The sequence below is a fragment of the Stegodyphus dumicola genome, chromosome 8, assembly GCF_044657685.1.
Source record: "Stegodyphus dumicola isolate Sdum_Otavi_A_Nest chromosome 8, ASM4465768v1".
Lineage (NCBI taxonomy): Eukaryota > Metazoa > Arthropoda > Arachnida > Araneae > Eresidae > Stegodyphus > Stegodyphus dumicola.
Genome location: NC_140775.1, coordinates 109,805,021 through 109,818,965, shown reverse-complemented (window position 1 = coordinate 109,818,965; position 13,945 = coordinate 109,805,021). Strand labels below are relative to the sequence as shown.

The 13,945-nt window shown below is 35.4% G+C and overlaps 1 protein-coding gene across 6 annotated transcripts in view; it reads right to left on the bottom strand.

Annotated features, from left to right (window-relative positions):
- Window positions 1-13,945, bottom strand: part of LOC118183304 (dynein axonemal heavy chain 2-like) — a 405,957-nt gene that overhangs the window by 350,887 nt on the left and 41,125 nt on the right. The window lies entirely within an intron of this gene.

Sequence of the window (13,945 nt, the reverse complement as noted above, 5' to 3'; positions counted from 1 at the left end):
TCATCCTTTCATCCCTTGAGTGAGTCGATAATATGAGAACCAAGTTCGTTTGGAGGACTAAACACCGGAGGTCCTGCAACAAGCTGACCACTTGTTCAGGGCATATGTTCATGCATCCCGGGGCCTACGGTCAGGAAAGCAAATATCGGGGTATCGGGGTCACTACGGCTGTTGCGCAACTGAGTTTAGTTAATATACTATATATATAGAGAGTATTTACTTGCCTATTTTCCCTCCTAGTTTTTCAGAGCAAAGTCCTCAACTTTTTTAAAACATTCTTATGATTTTCCACTTCCTCAAGGCATTTAGGAAGCGAGCTTTTTTAAATTTTAAAAATGGATTCGTCCACGTAGTGGTTGTTTTCATCTTACTAATTTAATTGATTTGGCTCAATGAATTTGGGGTGCTCATGAATCATATGTATGTTTATCAAAGCTCATGAATTTGAGGTGCTGCACCCCAAATTCATGAGCTTTGATAAAGTAAAAAATTCATGAGCTTTGATAAAGTAAAAAATGAGCTTTGATAAAGTAAAAATTCATGAGCTTTGATAAAGTAAAAAATTCATGAGTCTTGATAGAGTAAAAAATTCATGAGCTTTGATAACGTAAAAAATTCATGAGCTTTGATAAAGTAATAATACCGAAAACCTTCACGAAAACAGGAATATCTAACACTCTTGATAGCTCTGAAAATCACTGCGTAAGAGAAAAACAAACTAAACAGCTACAAAGACGATGATGATGGTGGTGACAGAAACAATTTGCAGGCTATAAAAGATGACACAGACAACAGTTCGAATAGCAATGAGCCGCCCAGACGATATAATGGTTAGGAGAGTAAACCGCTGAGTTGGCTTCCGACCCAGGTATAGATATATCTATGCAGAACTGGTTACCAACTCAGCGGGAGTTGAGTTACAACTGGACACCACTAGCTGCCAGGCCGCAGCCCCAGGCTGAGCAGACGACATTTATAAAATGCAAAAAAGAAATATACATATGCATACAAGGCACTTCAAGAAGAGTACAATCAAAACATATATATATATATATATATATATATATATATATATATAATTTATTTCCTAAACCGTATTGATTAATTGATTATATTATCTCCTAAGTTTAATTAAAGTAGAATTATTTTAAAAGTGTGCATCCATACTGGTAAGTTATATTTTGAAAGATGTTTTGAAGTAATATATATATATATATATATATATATATACATATAAATACCAACTCAGATACAGATATATACACACTTACATACATATATATTCCGAAACAAATAAATATATAATAATAATAAAAGTATACATAATCTCACTCATATTCATATATACATTTACAAAAATATACGTTATCATAGTTAAAGTTTACATGAAGCATGTTATTGAGGTACGCGTGATCCTTAGTATAAATTAGGTACTAATAAAAGATATAAACATGTACAGATACAGTACAAACTTTGTGTATGAAAACCTGGCACAGTATAAATACAAAATTACATATTGAACATACATATCACATACTCTGTTGCTGACATATTGAACTAACTTATATAGTTCTAACATGTATACTGCTAGGTTTTGCAGAGCAAGTAATCTGTCTTCAGGTTGTTAAGGAATATTCTTTGATATCGCCAAGAGATGGCGTTAGGAGTCCATCTATTGGCTTACTTGACCTTTCCCCTTCTGAACACGTGACTTGAAAAAATATTCTTCTTCTTGAAGGTAGAATTTCGATGCACTACGCAATAGAATTCGATTTAGATATTAGCTGGAACTATTCAGTTCTTGCCTCTTGAGCATTAAATATTCGATTCAGGCATTTTAGCCAACATTGTATATATGTAAATATTAAGTTTAATTAAAATTTATGGAAAACCCTCCAGGCCATGCATCTCGTCCTTTGGATTATGAGTGATTCGACTTTGATATAGAACTTTCGTTGCATAATGGTGCATCGGCCCCAGAAAAGAATCTGATTAATTTGAAAATTTGTGTTTTTCGCCTTTTGGATTAGCTTTGTAAGCGAAGACTTCTCACGGTAAGTCTCCTTTGATAATTTATTAAAATGGAACAGAAGACACTAATTAAGAATCGAGCACATATACGTGCTTCTGTAACTCAAATTATTAAAAATGTAGATGTGTATTTAAAAGAAGAAAAACAAGAAGAGTTAGAAAATTGTTTGGAATTGTTAAATAGTAAAGAAACGGAACTACATGATTTAAATGAAAAAATACAAAATTTGATTGAAGATGAATCAAAATTAGATTCAGATATTAACACTTCTATGGAATATAACGATAAAATAATAATAGCGAAGTCTAAAATCAACCGTTATTTAAGGAAATACAATACTCAAAATATCAACACGAATTTAAATAATTCATCTACAGAAGTTGAAACCAAAAGACAGATTGAAGGCAATGTGAAATTGCCCAAAATGTTAATTCACAAATTTTCCGGAGATTATAACGATTGGATGAATTTTTGGAATTCATTCAAGGTCACTATTCATGACAATGTTACACTTTCGAAGACAGAAAAATTTAATTATTTGAGAACTTATTTATGTGGAAACGCAGCATCAGCCATAGAAGGTCTCTCAATCTCAGAGGCTAATTATGACTCTGCTATAGACATTCTTAAAAATAGATTCGGCCAAAGTGACCTTATTATCAATACACACATTTCTAATCTCTTAAATTTAAATCCCGTTCAAAGTTCAAGTGAAGTGACAAAATTGCGAAAACTTTATGATACAATTAACGTTCAAGTCAGAAGCCTTTTAGCATTCGGTGTGAAACCAGAAACATATTCCAACATGTTTATTCCAATTTTGATGAAAATTGTCCCGAACGATATAACTTTACAATTTCATCGTACAAATACTGAAAATCCTTCAACCTATGATTTAAACAAATTTCTAGACTTTCTCCGATTAGAAATAGAATCGCGAGAAAAGATTAATTCGTTATCCTTTCCACGCAAATCAAACCCGGAAATGAAAGTTATTAACAGATATCCACCGACGCCGAAACATAAACAAACTGTCACTACACATGAATTTATGGCAGCCGCGTCATCAAATCGAAACTGCATTTTTTGTTTTCAAAACCATGACTCAGAGTCCTGTTTATGCCTTACAGTTAATGAGAAGAGAGATATTTTAAAAAAACAAGCGCGTTGTCTTCTTTGCCTGGCCCCTAAACACAAAATCTCACAGTGCCGGCAACGCCAAACTAAAGTTTGTAAAATTTGCAAAGGTAAACATTCAGAAGCCATATGTTTTAAATCCAGTTCGATAGTTAAAAATACACCAAGTGATAAAAAGGATAGTATATTAATTTCGAAAAATGATACACAAACTAAGGAACTGAAAGAAGAAATTGTTTCGGCCGTTTCACATAATGCAAATAATACAATTCTTTTACAGACTTGCACGATAAAAGTTAAAACAGCTAAGGAAAAGGTGTTTGCCAGACTTCTCTTGGATAGTGGAAGTATGAAAAGTTTTTGTGCTCGCGAGTTAGCGGACAGATTAAACCTCGAAGTCATAAGAAAAGAAAAATTGACTGTCTACACTTTTGGGAATACTTCTCCCATCCAAAAGAATTATGACGTAGTTAAATTAACTTTAGAACATAGAAGTTCTCCCGATTCTAGAATAGAAGTTGAATTATTAGTAACTGATCATATATCAGGTACAGATATTCCACCTCCTAAATCAGAAGAAATTAAACAAAACAGACAATTAAAAAATTTGCTGCTCGCAGATTTTCCCGATTGTAAAAAACCCATTGCCATTTTAATTGGTGCAGATTATTATTACAACATAGTAATGGGACACGTTAAATACTTAAGCAAAAATCTTGTTGCAGTGGAAACTATTTTCGGCTGGTGCCTACATGGACGAAAAGGTGATGATGATGTCTCTTTAGCTTTCAATGTAGTTGTAGGGGAAGATTTGATTTCCAAACAATTAACAAAATTTTGGGACTTGGAAAACTCAGGACTTATTGATAAGAGGGAAAACTTCAATTCAACTGAAAATGAAGTCGTCGAATATTTCGAATCAAATATAACATATGAAAATTCTCGCTATAAAGTTAGATTGCCTTGGAAACATGACACATCAAATCTAAATAATAATAGGGAAATCGCAGAACAAAGATTTCATCGACTTAGAAAACGATTTAAAAAAGATCCTAATGTATTTTCTGAATACAGGAACGTATTAAGAGATAAGTTAAAACAAAATATTATCGAACCAGTTTCAGAAATTTCAAATGAAGAGGATGTCGTGTTTTACTTGCCACATAGGGAAGTTATACGCGAGGATCGAGCTACAAGTAAATTACGTATTGTTTATGATGCATCATCGCATGCCCCAGGATCCATTTCTTTAAATGACTGTCTACATGTTGGGCCAAATTTATACCCTGAAATATTCGAAATATTGTTAAGATTTCGGTATAATCTAATAGCCTTCACCGCAGATATAAAACAAGCCTTTTTACAGATTCTCATACATGAAAAAGATCGAGACGCAACCAGGTTTCTGTTTTCCGATTTCCCTAATGATGAAACCATTTCTCCTGACATATATAGGTTCACTAGAGTTTTATTCGGAATAAATAGTAGTCCATTTCTATTAGCCGCTACCATTAAACATCATCTGAAAAAATATAATAAACTTTATCCTACAACGGTTAACTTTTTGAATGAGAACGTATATGTAGATGATGTGATTGGAAGCCAACCAACGATCAATGAAGCATTAACTACGAGTCTAGAATCGGTCCAAATATTTAAGGAAGCAAGCATGCAGCTTCACAAATGGCATAGTAACTCGAGACAATTACATGAATTGTGGGTAAAAAAGGGTATCGTTCCAGATGAAAATCCTGAAGATTTTAATACAGAAAATTTCGCATTTAAAGTCTTAAGTATGGCATGGGATAATTCAAAGGACTTACTGTATTTTGATGTTCGGAACTTATTGTCTTTCACATCTAAACCAATAGAAACAAAACGATTTCTTCTACAAGTGTTGGGTCGGATATTCGATCCGATTGGAATTTTAGGACCTTTCACTGTTAGAATAAAGTGCTTAATACAGAAGATTTGGTTGTCACAAATAGATTGGGATGAACCGTTACCTGAAGATTTGTCCTCTGAATGGAGAAGGTGGTGTGAAGAGCTACCTCAAATAGCTGAATTCTCCATCTCTCGTTACCTTTTCATGCACTCGAACATTAATGTCGAAAATCTCGAACTACATTGCTTTTCAGATGCAAGTGTCAAAGCCTATGGTACAGTCGCATATTTACGTTTCACGACAGAAAATAAAGAAATCAAAACGGCCTTTGTCTCTTCTAAAAATAGGGTAGCCCCACTAAAATCCCTTACTTTACCGAGGTTAGAATTAATGGGGGCATTGTTATCAGTTAAGTTAGTCAGCAATATTCTGAAAGCACTGAAATTGAGAATTCCGTGCTATTTTTGGACAGACTCAACAATTACTTATTTTTGGATCCAGAAACAACCTGAAGCCTTCAAACCCTTTGTCAGGAATCGTGTCGAAGAAATACAAAAATTGAGTTCACCTCAAGATTGGCATTATTGCCCAGGTGTCGACAACCCTGCCGATCTCGTATCTCGGGGAACGAAGATTTCCAAGTTAATAAATGAGACCATTTGGACGCAAGGTCCCCAATGGCTTCAACTCCCTCACGAACTTTGGCCAAGATTAGATATTAAAGAAACAATAGATGAAAACAAGCTGGAATACCGAAAGAGATCCGGTGATATACATCAACTTGAATGTACAATCGAAAAAAGTGCAGATGATCTTTTCGACATATCAAAATATAGCAAATTAGAGAAGCTGTTAAGAGTCACTGCTTGCACAACACGTTTCATTAGAAAATTAAGAAAAACTAGCGACATTCAAGGAACTCTCACAGCTGAAGAGTTACAAGAAGCAGAAAATTTCTGGATAAGATCAGAGCAAAAGAAGTTTTTTGCCGAAGAATATAAATCCCTCAAAGAAGGTAATTCAGTTGGAAAAAATTCTCCTTTGTATAATTTTCTTCCTTACATTGATGAAAAGGAAATCATGAGGTTGAGAGGAAGACTGGAATTTTCTGACTTCTCACTAGATAACAAACATCCAATAATCTGGACTAACGATTCTGATTGTATGCAAAGAACATGAGAAGATAATGCATGGAGGAATTGCTGCAACTTTAGCTAAAGTCAGATCACGCTTCTGGATTCCTAAAGGACGACAGTTAGTCAAAAAAGCATTAAAAGGTTGTATAATTTGCCAAAAATATTTAGCTAAACCAGCAGACCAGATGACAGCACCCTTACCAAAGGATAGAATCCAAGAATCGCCTCCATTTGCAGTCTGTGGAATTGATTTCGCCGGACCAGTTTACGTAAAGAATTCTAAAGACATTCGAAAATCCTATATTGTTTTGTTCGTTTGTGCAGTAACCCGAGCTGTACACTTAGAACTTGTATCAGATATGTCAACAGAATCCTTTTTACTTGCATTTCGCAGATTTTTGAGCAGAAGAGGAAACTGCGTAATCATCTACTCTGACAACGCCAAGACCTTTAAGAGGGCAAAGAAAGAACTTGAGAATTTTTCAAAAGTTTTAAAAGATGACAAATTCAAGAATTTCATTGCCAAAGAAAGAATCCATTGGAAATTTATAATCGAACGAGCCCCATGGTGGGGAGGGTTTTATGAGAGACTTGTTAGATCTGTTAAAGAATGTTTAAGAAAAATCGTAGGAAAAGCATTGTTGACTTTCGAAGAAATGTCTACACTACTTGTCGAAGTGGAGTCAGTTCTTAATTCACGACCTCTAAGTTACGTTTACAACGACAATGACGAGCCGCAACCGTTGACTCCAATGCACTTCTTAAACATTGGACAAACTGATTTGAAGTATCCTTTGACCTTTGCTAGAATCATCGGTAGCGAAACGACAAGAGAAACGCTGTTACAAAGAAAGCGTTATCAAGAATTGCTGTTAAAACAGTTGTGGTGGAAATGGAAGCAACAATATTTATTAGATCTTAGAACTGCCCATTTCTTGAAGAATCCGCAACTTCAACCAGAACTAAAAGTAGGAGATGTTGTTTTAGTCGAAGGAGATAATAAAAACAAACTCTTATGGAAACTTGGTAGAATCATAAAAATTATTACTGGACGTGATGGTAAAGTCCGATCATTCGAATTAAAAACTGGTAATGGGACTTTAAAACGTACTGTTCAACATCTATATCCTCTTGAACTTTAGATATTTTGAACTTTAACGATTTAGTTATGCTTCTTTCTTTTTTTGTCTATTAATGATTAAATCGTTAGTTAAGTTTGTTCAGTTAAGTGGAAATTATTTTAAAATTTAGTTCATTTATTAGTTATAACATTTATTATTTGATACCTGTATTGGAATTGAAGTGTTTGACTAATTAGTATTTTTTGATATTTTTATAGAATAGTGATTTATGTACTTGATTGTATGTGTAACTGAGTTAGATGAACTCTTGTCAGAGTTCAGGTGGGGAGTGTGTTAAGGAATATTCTTTGATATCGCCAAGAGATGGCGTTAGGAGTCCATCTATTGGCTTACTTGACCTTTCCCCTTCTGAACACGTGACTTGAAAAAATATTCTTCTTCTTGAAGGTAGAATTTCGATGCACTACGCAATAGAATTCGATTTAGATATTAGCTGGAACTATTCAGTTCTTGCCTCTTGAGCATTAAATATTCGATTCAGGCATTTTAGCCAACATTGTATATATGTAAATATTAAGTTTAATTAAAATTTATGGAAAACCCTCCAGGCCATGCATCTCGTCCTTTGGATTATGAGTGATTCGACTTTGATATAGAACTTTCGTTACATACAGGTTAATAAATGTGCCAGTTCAAGAAGAGTTAATGCCATACTGAAGGTGCGATGTCTATTTCTAAGAGAACTGTGCTTAGAAATGGCATTATTAGAACCTAATGTGTGTTAGACACGACTCAAGTTTGTACCTTATGGCTACTATCTTACAGCGCCAGAAAAGTAATTGCTAGTACAGTAGTCAATTATTGTTTTCAATTTCCGCTGGGCAACTCTGTTAATTTGTAGATTCTGGAACCAATTTGGCCAGAATCTTGCTCCTGGTTGCTTGAGGTTGTAAAATGCTATGTGTGGGCAAGAGAACACAAAATGGTCTGGATGACCCTTTTCCACACATTTACAGTTACCATTCTCTCTCAAAGCCCGGATTCGAATCCCGGAGAAAGCATAGTTGTAATTCTCCGTCCTTTACGCAACGGTGGCTTCCAATTAGGTGCCTCCCCAATAAAACGGCCACCACTTCTGGCCTTAGGAGTGGCCAATGTTCAATAGGCAAGTGCCTGCCAATGGATTAAAAAAACGTTACAGTATCAATGAATAATTTAAGCCCTAGGGAGTAGCAGTCGACAACAATAAGCGCATGTGAGATGGAAGATACAGTGAAGTAGAAATGAAAATATCAAATATTGTAATGTTAATATTGCTTTTTATTGTTATTGTAATTTAGGTGGTCCCATTCTTACCACTAGATGGCGGGCATCTATTCCTTTACTTTTTCTCTAATTGAGTTCTGAGAACGAGGCCAGATTGGAACCGCTCTGAGGAGCGTAAAGACGAAACTTCAGACTCAGAAAAACAATTAAAATGTACTGTCTTAAAATAATTATCACCTACCTTGTAAAAAGTGTATATTAGTGTTTTATTTGAATAAATAAGTAAAAGACAAGATGGCCTGTTAATTCTAATAGAAACTCTTACTGAAAAACGTGATTATTAGAAGCCTGGCGTCGCGAACACTGAAGATGCAGCAGGTAAGGAATTTTACATTAATTTTATTGTAAATAGAAGAACCTGATGCAAGATGTTTATAGCGCCAGAACAGGGACGCCAGGTTTTTTGAAAGGTTATAATAAAGTGAATTCAAAAGCTGAATATTAAAATTGAAGATTTTAATACTTGTTCTTGAAGTATTCAGCAGAAGAATAATTTTGTTTTCTAAGTAAGAGTTAGATATTTCTTTTTCATGAGACGTTTATTTTGTGTAAGAGTTTACATCTAAGAAGATAATGGCAGAAGAAAAAGCAGATAAATTAAAAAAGAAAAGAAGTATTTTAAGAACTTAAATCGAAAGTGAATTAAATAAATCAGAAGTTAGTATTAATAAGCTCGAAGAATTGTTAGAACAGCTTAATGCTAAAAACGAAACACTATGTATTGCCGATGTAGAAGTTGAACCAATTCTGAGTGTAGATGAATTCGAAATTACAGAACAATATCGCGAGAAGATAACGTTATGGAAATTCAGGCTTAAGAAACGGATTAAGGAACTTAATCATGACTTAAGTGCGAAGATTTCAGCAGTTTCGGTCCAGGATAATGACTTAAATGCACCGAACACTCAGCAAAATATAAAAGATACACCTAATGTTAAATTACCAAAACTTTCTCGATTCCCGTATTTTATGGGAAGAGTAGTCAATGGCTTACTTTTTGGAATAGTTTTGAGTCCTCAATACCTAATAACGAATCATTGAACAAAGTAGACAAATTTAATTACCTGAAAGCATATTTAGGAGGAACAGCTGCTTAGTTGCATTCAAGGACTTCCGTTATCGCCAAAACATTATGATTCAGCAATTCAAATCTTACACGACCGTTTTGGAAGGAGAGACATTCTTATTAATGCGCACATGAATAATTTGCTGAATATTGAATCATTAAAAAATGCAAATGACATAAAAACATTTCGTAACTTGTATGATAAAGTACAAACACAGATTAGATGCCTCGAAGCGTTAGATGTTGTATCGGAATCTTACAGCGCTTTGCTGTGTTTGATGATTTTGAAGTTATTGCCTTCAGAATTAACGCTTGAATTTTATAGAACACAAAATGTTAGCACCGATTATAACATAAAAGATGTAACATTTAACGTCCTTTTTACACGCAGAACTTTCATCCCGCGAACGCCCAAGGTCAACGGTTTCGCAACAGCAAAAAGTATCCGATCGGCGACAGCCTTCTTCACCCCTGCAACGAAAAGCGCATGTGGTCTCACAAACAGACATAATAAACCGAAGATTCCGACCGCTACAGATTTGTTTAGAAAATCCGAATGTAGGGAGGAAAATATGAATTGCGTCTTCTGCAATCAATTCCACAAGATTTATGACTGTAGTTTCGTTTCCGGCTTATCATTACATGAAAAAAAGGACATTTTAAGAAAAAAATGTGCTTTCTATAAATGTCTAAAACCACATTATTTAGCACGAAATTGCAGAACAAAAATAACTTGTTCTATTTGTAAAAAACAACATGCAACTATGTAACAAAAAATGTAAACAAAATCCTTCTGTCTAGGTTTCGAAAATTAAAAAATACGAAGAGATAGAAAATAAAGTACTTTCAAATCAAGCAGGATGTTCAGAAGTATATTTGCAAACTTTAGTTCTTCGCATATATGGAAGAGGGAATAACCAATTTATTTGTTCGAGCGCTAATTGACACCGGAAGTCAAAACTCATACATAAGCAGGTATGCAGCAGAAAGGTTACAATTAAGAAGCTTAGGTGAACAAAGTGTAACCCACGGACTTTTCGGTGGCATAGAAGTTTCGGAAAAACATAAACGTTATAGAATAAAATTGTGTAGCGTAGATAAACGGTATAATTGCGAAATCAATGTATTGGATGAAAGAAAAATATGTTCTTCGGTCCCTAAAATCAAAAATATACACTGGATTAGGGAACTTAGAAGAAGAGGAATTTATGTCAGTGATGTTTTTGAAAATGGAAATTACAGATTATTCCAGGAGAACCCCCAAGAGATTCATTTGTTGTTAGGAGCAGATGTTGCTGCAAATTTATTTACAGGTAAAATCGAAGCTCTTCCTTGGGGAAGATTAGTTGCTGTTACAAGACTTGGGTGGACAGTCATGGAAAAAGCGAACACTGACAATTATGAAATAGAAAATTCCTTTTCCACGCTTTCGTTATCTTTACATATTTCTGATGCCACGCTGTAAGAACTATGGAGGCTTGATGTTATCGGAATAACAGATCTAGTTACAAAGAAGGCTAGAGAGGAAAGGGATTTGCAAGCAAAAATGCAGTTCCAAAATTCTGTATCTCTAAACGAAGAGGGGCGTTATGAAGTCGCACTTCCATGGGCGGAGAATCATGTACCACTCTCCACCCACAAAGATTTGGCTTTGAAACGTCTGCAATCTACCACCCAGAAACTTCTATCTCAAAATTTATTTTCTTCGTACAATGCAATTTTTATTGATTGGTGTAACTTAGGAGTGATCGAAGAAGTTAAAGAAAATATAGCGGTTGACTATGAACATTATTTGCCGCATAGACCGGTGATCAAAGAAAATAGCTCAACACCAATTCGATCGGTGTTTGATGCGTCTGCGAGGAAACAATCGTCTCCTTCGCTAAATCAGTCTTTGGAGTGTGGACCAAATTTGATAGAACTAATTCCTTCTCTTTTGTTGAGATTTCGGGAAGGCAAGTTTGCTGCTATAGCAGACATTGAGAAGGCGTTCTTACAGATCAGTGAAAAGCCTTAACATAGAGACTGGCTTCGGTTTTTCTGGTGGAACGATGTGGAAGAAAAGAAAACGAAAATATTTCGTCATACTAGAGTAGTATTTGGGGTTAAGAGTAGTCATTTCCTTTTGGCAGCTGCTATAGAATTCCATCTACAAAAGTACATGAAAAATTCTCCATATGATACGGAGATGATAGCTAAACTCTTGCGTAGCTTCTACGTAGATAACGTTGTTGTCAGTTTTGACTAAGAATCCGAGATGATCCAGTTCATCGAAAAATCTAGAGAAATAATATATGAAGGAGAGTTTAATCTTCGAGGTTGGTTACATAACGGAGAAAACTTGAAACAGGAAACTATTTCACCCGTATTGGGTCTGTTATGGAACTCTCTGAAAGATAATTTAACTTTGAATCTGAATTGGCTAGAAGATTTTGAAATGGATATAATAACGAAGAGAACAATTCTCGCGGTAACACACAAAATATTTGATTCTATTGGAATTGTGAGTCCTGTTCTCTTGTATCCTAAAATATTGTTGCAGAACCTATGGAAAACAGGAATTTCTTGGGATACTGAAGTCGACGAGAGTACAAAAGAAAATTTTGGGAATTGGTATAAAAGCCTTTTTCTCTTAAAAGAAATATCCCTCCTACGTTGGATACATTCCAGCAAGGACAATAGGAAGTTCTAAAGCATTTATTCACACATTCTGTGATGCCAGTAGTAAAGCGTATGCTGCTGCAGTTTTCTTGAGAACTGTGACGAATTCTGGAGTTGAAGTTCATCTGTTGGCATCGAAGTCTAGAGTAGCTCTCGTGAAATCTATTACGATCCCTCGTCTGGAATTGATAACTGCCACGATAGGTGCCAGACTATGCTCTTCTGTTTCAAATGGTTTACAATGGCAAAATGTGGAAACGCATTTTTTGACGGATTCTACGACAGTTTTGACGTGGATTCAAAGGCAGGAGATTGTGTGGGCTGTCTTTGTGGAAAACAGAGTCAGGGAGATTAGGAAACTGACGGATCCAAAAACGTGGAAACATATTGCTGGAACAAAAATTCCAGCTGACCTTCCATCAAGAGGTTGCACCGCCAAACAACTTTTAGTAGTTAGATGGTGGGAGGGCCCCGATTGGCTGAAGAAAAATCAGGAAGAATGGCCTAGACAAAGGGAAATACCGGACATGGAAATAGTGAATTCAGAAAAAAGGAAATCAGTCATTTCTGCACTAAATACGCCAAGGGTAGAACATTTTTTTGAGAAATATTCATCTTACCACAAAATGTTAAGAATAACTGCTTGGATATGCAGATTTATCAACAACTGCAGCAGATCAGATTCTAAACAATCAGAACTCTCTGTCCCTGAAATAGAAACCGTAAAAAAGAAAATATGCAAGATAATATAGATAGAAGCATTTGGCAAAGAACTTAAAGTTAGAAACCATTGTACCTTTTTTGACTCAGATGGCCTTATTCGGTTTAAAGACCAAGATTATTAGAAGAGAGGACGAAGAAAATTTTTTCTGTCCAATTGTATTGCCCTCAAATCATGACTTAGTCCATAGGTTAATTTTAGATTACCATTTGCGACTATCCCACGCTGGTGTGCAATTCGTACTAGCCAATATTCGACAGAAATTTTGGGTCCTGAGAGGAAGAAAAAGAGTACGTTCTTATGAAGTGTTATGATGAAGTAAGTTCTTATGAAGTGTGTTCGCTGTAGAAGATATAGCGCAAAGAATATAGAGACTGTTCCAGCACCTCTTCCTGAAGATCGAGTTAGAGATGCTCTGGTGTTTGAGGTGACCGGAGTCGATGTAGCCGGTCCTCTTTATTTAAGGAAGGAAAAAAAAGGCATGGGTCTTGCTCTTTACTTGCGCAGTCTATCGCGCGATACATCTTGAGCTGATAGCAAGTTTATCAACAAAATGCCTTCATCTTGGGATTAAGAAGATTTATTGCCAGAAGAGGTCGTCCAAGTATTATTTACAACGACAATGGCACTAATTTCGTTGGAACTGAAAATCTGTTAAGATCGATAGATTGGAAAGAAATAGAATGCCATTCAACTAGTATGAGAATACAGTGCAAGTTTACTCCCCCAACTGGGGGCTTCATGGTGGGGCGGTTGGTGGGAGAGGTTGGTACAAACAGTGAAGAAGATGTTGAGAAATGTTCTCGAAAATCCTGTGTCTCTTACGAGGAAATGTTGTGTTGTAGAAGTATATCCTGGGAAAGACAACGAAGTACGTGTTGTCAAAGTGAAAACTGCAA